At 53.8% G+C, this 12588-nt stretch overlaps 1 long non-coding RNA gene across 1 annotated transcript; it reads right to left on the reverse strand.

Moving 5' to 3' along the window:
• Nucleotides 1–372: 372 nt before the first annotated feature.
• LOC132672793 (uncharacterized) lies at nucleotides 373–12375 on the reverse strand. The gene is made up of 4 exons (XR_009607693.2): nucleotides 12184–12375; nucleotides 9348–9603; nucleotides 9081–9192; nucleotides 373–501 (listed from the first exon to the last, which is right to left on the reverse strand). It is a non-coding gene; the product is annotated as an uncharacterized LOC132672793 (long non-coding RNA).
• Nucleotides 12376–12588: the final 213 nt, after the last annotated feature.

The following is a 12588-nucleotide window of genomic DNA, read 5'->3' on the forward strand; positions in this document are numbered from 1 at the left end:
TCCACTAGCCAGGGAGTTCTTTGAGAACAGGGTTTTGCCTCAGTCGTGTCTGTATCCTCAGGTCCTAGAACTGTGCCTGGCAAATGGCAGGAGTGGTGGGGGGAAGGTGTCAATAAATAGCTGCTAATTGCCTGGGTTCTATGTCTCTGAGGGTCTCTGCTTTTGTTTTGTCTGTCTGTCTGGGTCTCCGTGAGTCTTGAGTCTCTCCCATGATCTCTATCTCTGTCTTTATCTGTTATGGGCTTTCTGTCTCTTTCCGTCTCCAGGCCTCTCTTTCTCCTTACCTCGTGAAGATTTCTCCTGGCCTCTGTTTCTGTCTAAGTTGGCATTTCCCTCATGCCCTGTCTCTCCTCTCTCAGCAGCATGGGAAGGGGCTGGAGGGCAATCTGGGCCATTCTGCACTGGCAGAACCAGGGTCCTTCTCCCAGACCTTGTCTTCTGTCCTGTGCAGACCTTGCCTTCTGTCCAGTGCCGACGGCTGCTGGGCTTACCTCAGGGATCCTCCAACAGGAACAATAAAAAGACAAGGTTCCTTTGTTTGGAAGCTAACAATGGTGGTCCCTGATAAGACAGATAAAGCTGCCTCTGATTTGATTAACTCCTCCCCTCCCCTCCCCTCCCTCCCTGCCTTCCTCCCTGCCCCGATTTGACCAGTCAGAGTTTTAAAGGGCTGCTCGGGACAGTGACTGCAGCTGGCTGGCCACTGGCTGGATTGTGGTGTGGGAGCCCCTTTCTTGACAGTTCTTGCCTGCTTGTAGGCTGAGTCATGGACAGATGACGTGGTTACTGAAACCAGCAGCTGCCTCTCTGGACCCATAACTCTGGTTGGATTCATCCAAACTTAATGCAGGGGTCCAGACCCTGGGAAGGGTCAGCCTTGGAACAATGAGGCTCCAGGCTGTCGGGGTTAAGAGCACGAGTTACACAGATGGATTAAAATCCCAGGTAAGACACTGACTTCATATCTCAGTTTTCACATCTGTAGAACGGGAACAGTAGCCTTTGTCTTATAGGGAGGGTGGTGGATTAAATGTGATAATACGCAGCAAAGAAGGCATCTGGCCCCGTGGTAAACACTTGGTCAGCAGGAGATATTGGGAATGCTGGAAGGAAGAGGGCATATGCAGGAGTTCTGCTGAAGAAAGTTCTGTGAGGGCTGTGTGTAGTTTGAGCAGTAACACAAGATCTCTGGAGGGGGAGGGTGCCTCCCCTGGCCATCTCGTCCAGCCCCCTGCCTCACGCAGATGTCTTTGTAGGCCACCAGGGGGGCAGACAGAAGGTGCCGTGTTCCGGAAGTTCCCCAGAGGCGGACTCTGCAGGCTCTCTCTGTGCCCCATCTCCAGACTTCCTTCTGTGACAGTCAGGGTGGCTTCCTCATGTCCCCCATGCAAAGCCTCTTGCTTTCACACTGCCTGGTGGCTTGTGGCTAGTGTTCCCCAGACCTGAGAAGAGAAGAGCTCCGAAGAGCTCTCGTGCCTTCAGCCGACATGGTGGCCCTTCAGAGACAGAGCCTCCCAGATGGGAGCCTTCACAGTTCCCCGTTTCAGCGAATTACAGGAAGTCAAAGATGACAGAGTCTGCAGTGTGGAGCCAAGAACTCACTCGAAAATATCTCTTAAGCCTTTCCCAAGTTCCTGGAAATTGACGAGTGTTTCCAAGACTCAGCCTTTGGGACTGGGCCAGACTGGGCCCTGCCTTCCTCTCCAGCACCCCTCCTGAACCTGCGAGCGCCAGCCCATGCCCTGAGCCTGCCTCACCGTGGTTCTTCACCAACGCCGGGCCCATGACTCTGGGCTCTTCGATGTGCCCCCCCACCCCCCGGCCCCCGGCACCTGCAGATGCGGCAGAATGGGAAGGGGGAGGTTGGGGCGAGACTTCCCATCTTTGCTCCAGATGACTCACCACCTGCCTTCGTTTTTCTCTTCCCATCGTTACGTAAGCCTGGCTCTAGGATTAAAAATACTCTGCTGACTACCCCGTCCATCTGTCATTCTCTCGATCATATATATATATATATATATATATATATATGATCTTATTTTTTAAAATATTTCAGAAAGAGCACTTCCATCATTCATATTGTATTAGAGATGGGTTTCCGAGTCAGTGCTGGCTTCCTCCAGAACAGCTGTCCTGAGGGAGCCAGATTTCCCCAAGCCTCTAGGATTGCCATCTGGTCCATGCCTTTACTGTCCTTCAGGCCTGCCTCAGTTCAGAGGTCTGTCTTCCGAGCATTCAGTACTTCCTCAGATCAGCTTGTTGGCCCTTCCCACAGTCCGGGCTGGCATTTATGACATGGGGTTGTCCTCCTCTCCAGCCTGGGAGTTGGAGGAGGGGGTGAGCAGGGTCACTTAACTTGGGGGTCTGGTGGTAGATGGCCTGAGTCCAGTCATCAGGGCGGGGACCCCTGCTCCCTGTTCTGCCCTCATCTCATGAACCAGCTCCTCTGTCCATGTACCAGAATCTTCCCTGGCCTGATAGAGAAAAAGGGCAAGAGTTGAGCTCTGTTCTTGTTGCCACAGAATCTGAGGGCTCTCCGGAGCCGGGGGGACCAACTCTTGTGCTTGGAAACTCACTCATCATTTGCTCATTTGATACATGCTTCTTGGCGGTTACCATGTGCTTGGTGGGTCAGACAGACTGTACCTGCCAAGAGGGTGCAGCCCAAGTAGACGAGATAGTTTCATGAGGACAAGAGAATTTAGTGTCACTGATTGAGCGACAGGTCCTAGGCAGGGTCCTGTCTCAGCTGGATGTCAGTTATGCGACATGCATCAGAGCTCCCAGAGCCTTGCTGTCCCCATCTGTGCAATTGGTATGACAAATTCCATCTCCCGGGACTGACACAGCATTCATGGGAATGGAAGTGCCTTGGGGGCAGCTGCAGTGAGCAGAACTCGTCATTCGGCATGCATGCGTGCTTTCAAAGCCGGAGATGCCTGTCAGAAATACAAGATGGCTATGGGAGCAGCCTCCCTTCTGACCACTGCCTTCAGCCACACCTCCTTTGATCCATGATCCACCCTCTGTAGGGGCCACCGACTGATCTCTCCCCGCTGGCCATACAGCCGCCAGTTTCAATATCTCAGGATGACGCTGGAACCCTCTTCCCCCGCGTCTTCTTGGGACTGCTCCTGGTCCGGTGATTATGTCTCTGTGTCTTAGTTTCCTCATCTGTATAATGGGCCCATGAGAGTACACCTCAAAGACCATAAACCAGCAAGCACGTGAAGAGCACATAGAACAATGTCTGGCACATGGGAGAATGGCCAAATGGCCCAAAGGATTTGTTTCTAGTAGTTGTGGCAGCCGCTGGTCCTCTGTGCCTTTCACAGTGCTGTTTCCGGTGCCTGGAATATTCTGTTTCCACTACCTCCCCACCACCCCCCCCCCCCCGCCAATCTGTCAACTCCCACCTGCTGCAAGGTTAGTTTTAAAAAATTTTTTTCTTAATGTTTATTCATTTTTGAGAGACAGAGAGAGACAGAGCGCAAACAGGGGAGGAGCAGAGAGAGAGGGAGACACAGAATCCGAAGCACGCTCCAGGCTCTGAGCTGTCAGCACAGAGCCTGATGCAGGGCTCGAACTCACGGGCTATGAGATCATGACCTGAGCTGAAGTCGGATGCTTAACCAACTGAGCCACCCAGGTGCCCAGCAAGGTTTGTTTTAAAAAGTAAGCCTGTCGGGGCACCTGGGTGGCTCAGTCGGTTAAGTGTCCAACTTCGGCTCAGGTCATAATCTCACGGTTTGTGAGTTTGAGCCCTGTATAAGGCTCTGTGCTGACAGCTGGGAGCCTGGAGCCTGCTTTGGATTCTGTGTCTCCTTCTCTCTCTGCCCCTCCCCTGCTGGCCCTCTGTCTCACTCTCTCTCTTAAAAATAAGTAAACATTAAAAAAAAAAAAAAAAAGTAAGCCTGTCCCAGTCCTGACCTTTGCTTTTTGTTTTTTTTTTTTCTTAATATATTTTAGTTTTTAAAAAATTTTTAAACTTATTTATTGTTTAATTTACATTCAAGTTAGTTAGCATATGGTGCAACAATGATTTCAGGGGTAGATTCCTTAATGCCCCTTACCCACTTAGACCATCCCCCCTCCCACAACCCCTCCAGTAACCCTCAGTTTGTTCTCCATATTTAAGAGTCTCTTATGTTTGGTCCCCCTCCCTGTTTTTATATTATTTTTGCTTCCCTTCCCTATGTTCATCTGTTTTGTATCTTAAGTTCCTCATATGAGTGAAGTCATGTTTACTTTTGGCAAGCCTGGGTTGAACCGTGTTTCCCTCACTTCTAATGGCACCACTGGGCTCTGTGAGCTCCTACTATGGGCCAGGTGATGGATCAGTGACCCCTCCCAGTCATCCCAAGAGAGACTGTGCCCACTGCAAAGGCGAGGACAATGAAGGCCAGTGGATCCCTGCCACATCCCCCAGGGCAAGACGCTCCCTTACTTTGGCTTCAGGATCATGACGGGCCCCCTGTCTGAATGCTCTTGACCTCCCAACCCTGGTGTGCCTAGACTTGCCTTCTCCATCCGGTCCCAAACTGAAAGGCTGGCAGGCACCCAGCTCCGTGGCCCGGGCAGGGCAGACCAGGCTGCTGTCACTCTGTCTCCGCCTAAGCCATGCGTCTATCCTTCCAGTGATGTGCCCTCCAAAGCAGGACCTGCACCCTGGTGAATCTGAGGGTGGTCACCGAGCACGGGGACTTCTGCTCTGGACTAGCATGACACAGATGTCCTCTGGCTGCCCACGCAGGGCTGGCCTCAGCTTAGCGGCAAGGGCCGGCAGGGAAAGCAGGAGAAAGGGAGGAAAATTGCTTTTTTGCTGCCCCAACTCTAATCGCCTCCAGGCTGGTGTATAATCAATAAAATATCAGAGACTGTGATGGGCCTGTGCGCCCGTGTCCCCGGGAAGACCCAGCCTCTGTCTTGACTCAGTCCCAGTCCACTCTGTGATTGTTACCTGGGGCGGGGGCGGGGGGACGCTCATGAAGCTGCTCAGATGTGCCCCCCGCACGCACGTTCCCTCCCCGTGCACACAGAGCTACGCTCACACACACACACAGACACGGCCTGCTCGCAGGTCCTCCCACAGACCCACCGCGGACCCGGAGACACGCTTGCTTGCTCGGCTCGCAGACCCTTCTCACCCCGGCCCTCGCGGATGCACATCCGTTCTTAAACATGGAACCGCTTAAGGCTCTTCCCTTTGTCCTTAGTTCTGTCTCCCTCTCTTTCCAGCATTCTCTCTCTCTCTCTCTCTCTCTCTCTCTCTCTCTGTTGGAGATGAGAGGGATTTGGAAGCAGCATCTCTTTGTCTCTGGCTGGCAGCATCCGCACACACACGCGCCCCCCTCGCACAGATGTACAGGCCTCTCGATCGGGCTCTGATCTGCGGGGTGGCCAGTGAGGGCTTCCAGGAGGTGGTCCAGTTCAGACGCCTGGCAGACAGCCGTGGTGTCAGGATGTCTGACGATAGAAACAACAATACCCAGAGCAGAAACGCTGGCTTTCGCGTAGAAGGCAGGCGCGCCGTGGGGACTCTGAGCAGACTCACCCAGCCAGCCTCCCTCGGTTTGCGCCTGTGGCTCTGGCACTTACGGGCCGTGCAGCTTTGGGCAACTTGCATAACCTTTCTGTGCCTGGGTTTTACCGTGGGTAAAATGGGAGTATGTCAGCACCCACGTCACGGGATGGTCAGGAGTTAAATGGATTACTTAGAATGCTTAGCACACTGGATGCGTTAGCTGCCGTTCTGGCACTCCGTACTAGGCACTGTGACGAGGGCCAGATCTCTATTATCATATTTAATTTTCCTGTCAACCCTGTGAAGACGTTGCCCCATGGAGATTAAATGACCACATGCTTGTTAATGGAGGAGCTAGGCCTAGAACTCGGCTCACTGATTCCTAAGCTTTATACCCTGCTGGTCCCCCGTGCATGACAGCTCTCCTTTCCAGAGGCAGAATCTGGGGTCGGGGGAAGGAGGACAGCCTTGCAGAAGGACGGACACAAAACATGGTAGGAGCTAAGACCCCTCCTGTTGGAAGCTCTAGCAAAGCTGAGCTGAACTCTAGCTCAGCTCTGGCAAAGCTGAGAAGCTCTTCCCTGCCTCGGGGGGTGCTACTCCCTCTGCTGACAGGCTTTCCCCCTACTCCCCTACTTGGCCAACTCCTGCCCGTTCTTTAAATCTCACAAGTCACAGGGAAACCGTCCTTTGTTCCCAAGCCAGGTAAGATCCCTCAGGTAGAGCGCCACCTACCTTCCTCCCCCTGCAGCCTCCCAAGTCGTAGTGAAGGGGTATCTCTACCATTGCACCTGCTGCACCCCGCCCCGCCCCCGCCCTTCAGCTCTAAGCTCCAGAGGGTGGCAACCATGTCTGTTTTTTGACCCCTGCAGCCCTGATGCCTAGTGCAGTGCCTGGCACATCGTGGGTGCTCCGTTAGGACTTATCAGTGAGTGGATATACTACGGGATAGATTTAAGATTATTTGTACCGTGATGACTGTTTGGCAACAGCTAATTTCCAACATTAGTAAAGTCACTGAGACCAGAATAGCAGATGCATTCCACTTTAAATATAAACCTCTATGGAGACGACTCTCAGCCTGCACCTCCGGCAGAGACTCTTGTCTTGAGTTCTAATCTGGATCTTCGACTGCCCCCTGCACGTCCGACCCAGGATATCTTGGCTGAAAAAGGTCTCAAAACGCTTTGCTGGCTCTCCCGCTTCGGTCACTGGCCTGTGTTTTGTCTTCCGGGCATCCCAATCCAAACCTGGGCTGAGCCTGGTCTCCCCAGCCCCCCGGATGGTTTGTAGGGTGGCGAACGAGTGACCCTGAACCACAGGGCTCTCCTTCCAGGGTCTCCCATGAACTTTCATTGTGGGGAGGTGGGGTGCATGGGGCAGAATGTGGCGATGCCGAGCGGCAGGGAGTGGCTGGGAGCCCCGCGGACTCCCCGAGGGACTGGTTAGTATTCCACGAAGAGGCTGGGGTCTGGGCGGGACCACGAGGCCACAGCATGGACGGCCGCTGCCGCCGAGCGGACAAAAGGGTCGGCCGCCGGAGGCAAAGACCACCAGGATTGCAAAGGCCCAGGCAGGGATGGCGTTCATTTGTTTTTCTATAATTTATGATCTTGCTACATCCAAAAACGATGCAACGTCACTTGCTACAAATATACTGGTAAATGCCTACAGGGAGATTGAAAATAGATGGCTGGAGATCAGTAAGCAAATAGATGGAGGGGAGGAAAATGGCATCAGCCGCAGAAACATCGTCTCCCGTTTGAACAGTGCTTGCGGCTTCCTGTCGTGACAGTCCTGGCCTCATTTGACCTCTACCGTGTCCTTTCATTCTGCAGACGGCCAGGGAGGCAAAGCCACCCATCCAAAGTCACTCAGCTGGCCAGTGTCAGGGAGAGAGGAGCAGTGGCCCCAGCAGAAGGCCCAGATGAGGCTGTCCCAAGAGTGCCCCTCCTCCCACTTTTGCAGCATCCCCTCCCAGCTCCCCCTGCAGACCCTCAACCCTGCCTCTGCTTTGCAGAAACATCCTGCATCTTTGTCCACCCGGAGCACCCTGTACACAGGGACCAGATTCATCTAGCCTCAACCATGGGCCTGCGACCCCACTGCTGCCTGGGTTCGAAACCCAGCAGCTCTCCATCTGCAGAAGCATCCACATGCCCCATGCCAACACTGCCCACGTCCCTCTCTGCCCAACCTGGAGGGCCAGCCTCAGGTCCTGTTCCCCTGCCTTTCCCACCAGGAAGCAGCCACAGTGGAGTCTGAGCTCCTTGCAGTTCTAGACCTCCCCTCCTCATGCACCTTTCCACTCGGACAGGGAACCTAGCAGAGCGGTCAGGCGCACGGACCCTGGAGCCAGATGGCCTGTGTTCCAACTCCAGGTCTGCTACCTTAGCTGTGCCACCCTGGACAAGTCCTGTCCCCTCCCTGCTCCTTGGTTTCCTCATCTGTCAAATGGCCTCCCTTATAGGCACCTCTTTTGGAAGGTGGTCATGAGGATTCGGGGGGTAGGTAACGCACGCCAGGGGCATAGAGTCATGCCTGGCCCTACCCGGTGCTGTGAGTATGAGCTATGCCCGTTGTTCACCCCTGTCTCCCGGCTTGGGCCCCCTGGCAGCCTCCACCACCACATTGGCCACCGAAACCCCAAACATCCTGAGGAAACATTCCAGGGGGACCTCCTCTCCCCTTTCCGTGATGCCCTCTGCTTACGGGGATGGCTCCAGCTATGTGTTTCCCACGGTCTGAGAATTTGTTTGAATCCTAGGATGCTGCCTTTGATCAAGTGGGTTTTCTCTGCCTTTCAAGAGAGTGTCTTAATACCCACCAAGATGGTGAACTTCCAGGACAGGGACCCTCTCTTATCTTCCCGTGAGAGTCATAGCAGGTGCTTTGCAAACCCCTGTCAGGCTTACGTTTTATAATATATGCCCCCTTCTGCCCTGGCAAATCCTTCTGCTCACTCCCAGAGGGGGATGCTCTGGCCTGGGGGTGTGGAGACATTGGACAGTCTCCCAAAGGCATGTCGTAGATATGTCGCTATGAGCCAGGTGACATAGTGGGGCCAGGCGGGGGTAGGGAAAGGGACTGCCAGCCCAATCAGATGGCAGGAGGGTAGCTTCCCAGACCCAGAGGGTAATCACGGGCCAGCGAGTCGGACCAAGGCCATCCAGGATAGGTTGTCTCTGCTAAGGTCAAGAGCGGCCATGGGAGCTGGGCACCAGGAGGCTGACAAGAGGCCACAAAACTGGGAAGGAGGAAACAAGATGGTCATTCCCTATTGTTGCAATCATTTTTCCTGCTTCATTCATGCTGGGCATTCTAGTACCTCGACCAGCCCCCTCCTGTCTTCCCTCTTGCTTACTAAGCAGTCCTCAGCCTCAGCCCCCGGCCTGTACCCACTGGCTGCTGACCTTGGGCAAACACTTGACTTTTCCAGCCCCACCTACACAGAGGGACCAACAGTATCCTTCATGGCATTCTGGTGGCGAACGTGATGCAAAACACTGGTTCCCAGACCTAGCCGGGCAGGGGAAACACCCCAGGGGTTACCTACCAAGGCAGGTACCGGGCCCCACTTCAGTTCAACGATGCTCATCAATCTGTAGTTTAAAAGAAATCCACAGGTACTCCAATGTAGCTTGTTCAGAGATGACATTTGAGAACCACTTAAAAAAACATGTCAAGGTAATAATTGAGGTGAATATCATCCCTTCTTTACTATTTTCCTTCCTTCTTAATTAATAGGGAGGGTTGCCAGGCTTAATTAAGGAAAATTCCCCAATACCCAAGGGTTTGAAAGAATTCCTGCTGTTAAGGATACCTGCTCCATCGGACCAGGGCCACAGCAGGTCCTGGCAAGGCCCTCGGAAGATTCTTGTCACCCCCAGAATTGAGTCTGCAGGTATGGGAGGGAGGGTAGGAAATGAGCTTCTGGAAACAACATTTGCCCCTCTTCAGTAATGTAGACCTGGCCGTGATTTCTTTCTACCCTATATATTTGCTCAAAAATTCTCGTTGATTCAACAAGTACGGAGCGTCTCTTAGGCACCAGGCGCAGTGAGGAACCTGTTAGCAACCTAGAGAATAAAAAGCAAACACATAGTCAGTCCCTGCCCTACAGTCCAGTGGGTGAGACAGAGCCACAGAAAACAGATCATGGAACGAAAGCAAGCGACAGATCCTGCCAGAACAGGCTGGAGGCCTGGGGGGGTTCCACAAGAGGGAAGGTTGGCCTTAGACTAGAGCTCTTTTATTAAGTTTCACAGAGGAGGTGCCGTTCAGGTGGACGTGTTAGCATAGTGGTGGCAGGCATGGCCTCTGGAGCAGGCGCTGGCTTTAAATCCCAGCGCTATTGGCTGTGTGTCCTTCAGCAAGTTACTCAACCTTTCTGTTCCGGGAGTTCCTCGGCTATCAAATGAGGATGATCATTTTCTTCATTTTTTATTGTTTTTAATTTTAATTTTTTTAATGTTTATTTATTTTGAAGGAGAGACAGAGCATGAGCAGGGGAAGAAGAGAGAGAGAGAGAGAGAGAGAGAGAGACATACAGAATCCCAATTGGGCTCCAGGCTCCGAGATGTCGGCACAGAGCCCGACGCGGGGCTTGAACTCATGAGCCGAGAGATCATGACCTGAGCTGAAGTCGGACGCTTAATCGACTGAGACACCCAGGCGCCCCGGTTTTCTTCATTTTTTTTTTTAAAGGACTGTTGTGAATAGTAGATAAGTTAACGTATGTCAGATACTCAGAACGGTGCCTGGCATATAGGAAATTTTTAAAAATGCACGCGCATGTGCACTATTGTTATCACGGGCAGGGGGAGATCACGTGGAAAGGCACCGTGTTCGCTCACTGGCCACTCACCCGAGTCTCCCCGAGCCCTCCCACCCTGCCAAAGGCCCTTATGCTGGACAGAGCTCTTTCACCCCAGCGTTTCATCCGATCCAGCCAAGGGCAGGCTCTAGATCGGACTGCCTGGTGAGTAGCGGACATCCGGCTCATTCCTGGCTCTACGGACCCTTGGATCACCCTCGGATGTTTGGAGAACTTCCAGTCCCGCGTGCTCTGTGTCTCCGGGGGGAAAACCCAGAACTCTCTTTTTCCCCTCTTTGCAACCAGGGAGCTGGCAGGTGAGCTGGGCTCCGCCGGCCAAACCCACCGGTCCAGACTCTCATGAGAAGTGAGAGAATCGGGAAAGAAGACGCTCTGTCAAGGCTGCTGGCTCCGGGGGCGGCAGGGGTAAAGGTGGGATCCCTAGGGCAGAAGCGGTATCCACGCTGGAGCCAGCAGCAGGGGGCTGGAGCCGAAAGGCAAGTTCTCAGCCACGGTGTAACCAGCAGGGTGTGCCTGGCGGTGGCATCAGCTACGGAGGTGGCTTTATCGCCAGGCTGAGCTCCGGGGCGTGGTTTTGGAAGCACAACCCAAACTGCTTCTGGTCACGCTTTGGATGAGCATCTTTTCCGCTCAAACATCCAGAACCAGCTTCTGGTGCTTTTGCAGCTAAGAGCCCTCTGAACATAGCTGTGCCACTTCCTGGCTGTGTGTCCTTAGACATGCGACTCAGCCATTCTGTGCCTCTGGTCCCCCCCCCTCTAGAAAATAAACGCTAACAGGAGCTGCCCTACAGTCTTGTTACTAAGATCCAATGAGACACGCCGCACGTTCCCCAGCACGCGTCTTCAGCTCGCCATCAAGATTAGCTATTATTTTCACTAAATTTGAGAAAGATGAGGAGAATACCTTTGTTCCATAAAGAGGCACAGAGGACCGAAGCGACTTATCCAGAGGCCCCAAAGTGAGCAAGCGAGGAGGTCTCTGGCCTCCCAAACCTAGAGGCTTGCCTTTCTCCCGCAGAAGCGAGTACATGTGTACGTGTGTGTGTGCGTGTGTGCACGTTCTTTATTGCATAAAGCCACTGTATTATGTGGGCTGTCAGATATCCTATTAAAAAGCAAAGTGGAGAAAACAGTGAGCAGTCTTCCTCTGCCTGTGCTTCCACTGATTACAAAATTAAATTAAGCTTTGTGGCTTGCTGGGGCTGTTTGATGGGGATACAATGAATTGTTCTTTGCCTCCTCGCAAGAAGTCCCAGAGAACAGTGCTGTGGGAGCTCGGCCCAAGACACTATTTCTTCCTTCCAATGCCCAGGGGGCAGAGCCTTCCTCTCTCCAGAAATGTTAAGCCCCTGAACCAGACTGCCTTTTTATTAGGTTAATAAAACACCAGGCCCATCAAGTCTCGGGCTCGTAAAGGTCAGTGAGTCACGTCTGAGTGCAGGGGAGAGCTAGTAGGGCAGCGGCCTGCTCCCCGGGGCTGCTGGGAGGGAGGAAGCCCTCCCCCGGGCCAGCGCAGACGCTGGTGCCGGGACAAAAGACGCAGCCACGATGGCAAGATGGACGGAGATCCTCGTGCGCCATTCGGGTTTCGTGGGCGTCAGCCGAGCCGGGTCCCCGGGGAAGGGTCAGGCCCAGGAGGTGGCTGACAAAGTCAGAGCCGGCAGGAGCATGGGAGACAGGCAGGCAGACGGGCAGGGGAATTACACCAGGGCAGCAGCATTCAGAGACTTTGTCGTTGCGCAGCTTGGTGGACGGAAGCAGGATCCGGGAGTCGCGGGGGGCTGGGTCCGGATCCTGCCTGTCCGTCGACTTCCGCTCACCTTTAGGTTTCGGTTCCCTGCTGCGGTGTCACACGCCATGCCAAAATTTAGTGGCTTAAAACTGCCACGCCCATTTGTCTCTCAAAGGTCTGTGAGCCGCCCGGGCTCTGCGGAGCGGTTCTCTGGCCCCACGCGGTGTCGGTTGGGCTGCGGTCCCCCGAGGCGGCTCGAAGTTCAGCGAGCACTGTTACCTGAGACGCCTCTCCCACGTATGTCTCCCCGTAGCTCGGGCTGAGTGTCAGTGGCAGAAACAGAAGCTGCACGCGTTGGAGGGCCCCGTCTTCGAAACGCCACTGCATCCCTTGTGCTGCATTCTGTTGGTCAAAATAGGGCAAGGGCCAGAACTGAGGGGACAGGAAATAGACTTTGCCTATCTAGGAGAAGAGCAAGAAGGAACTAGAGGCC

Source organism: Panthera onca, chromosome C1, assembly GCF_046562875.1.
Source record: "Panthera onca isolate mPanOnc1 chromosome C1, mPanOnc1 haplotype 2, whole genome shotgun sequence".
Taxonomy (NCBI): Eukaryota; Metazoa; Chordata; class Mammalia; order Carnivora; family Felidae; genus Panthera; species Panthera onca.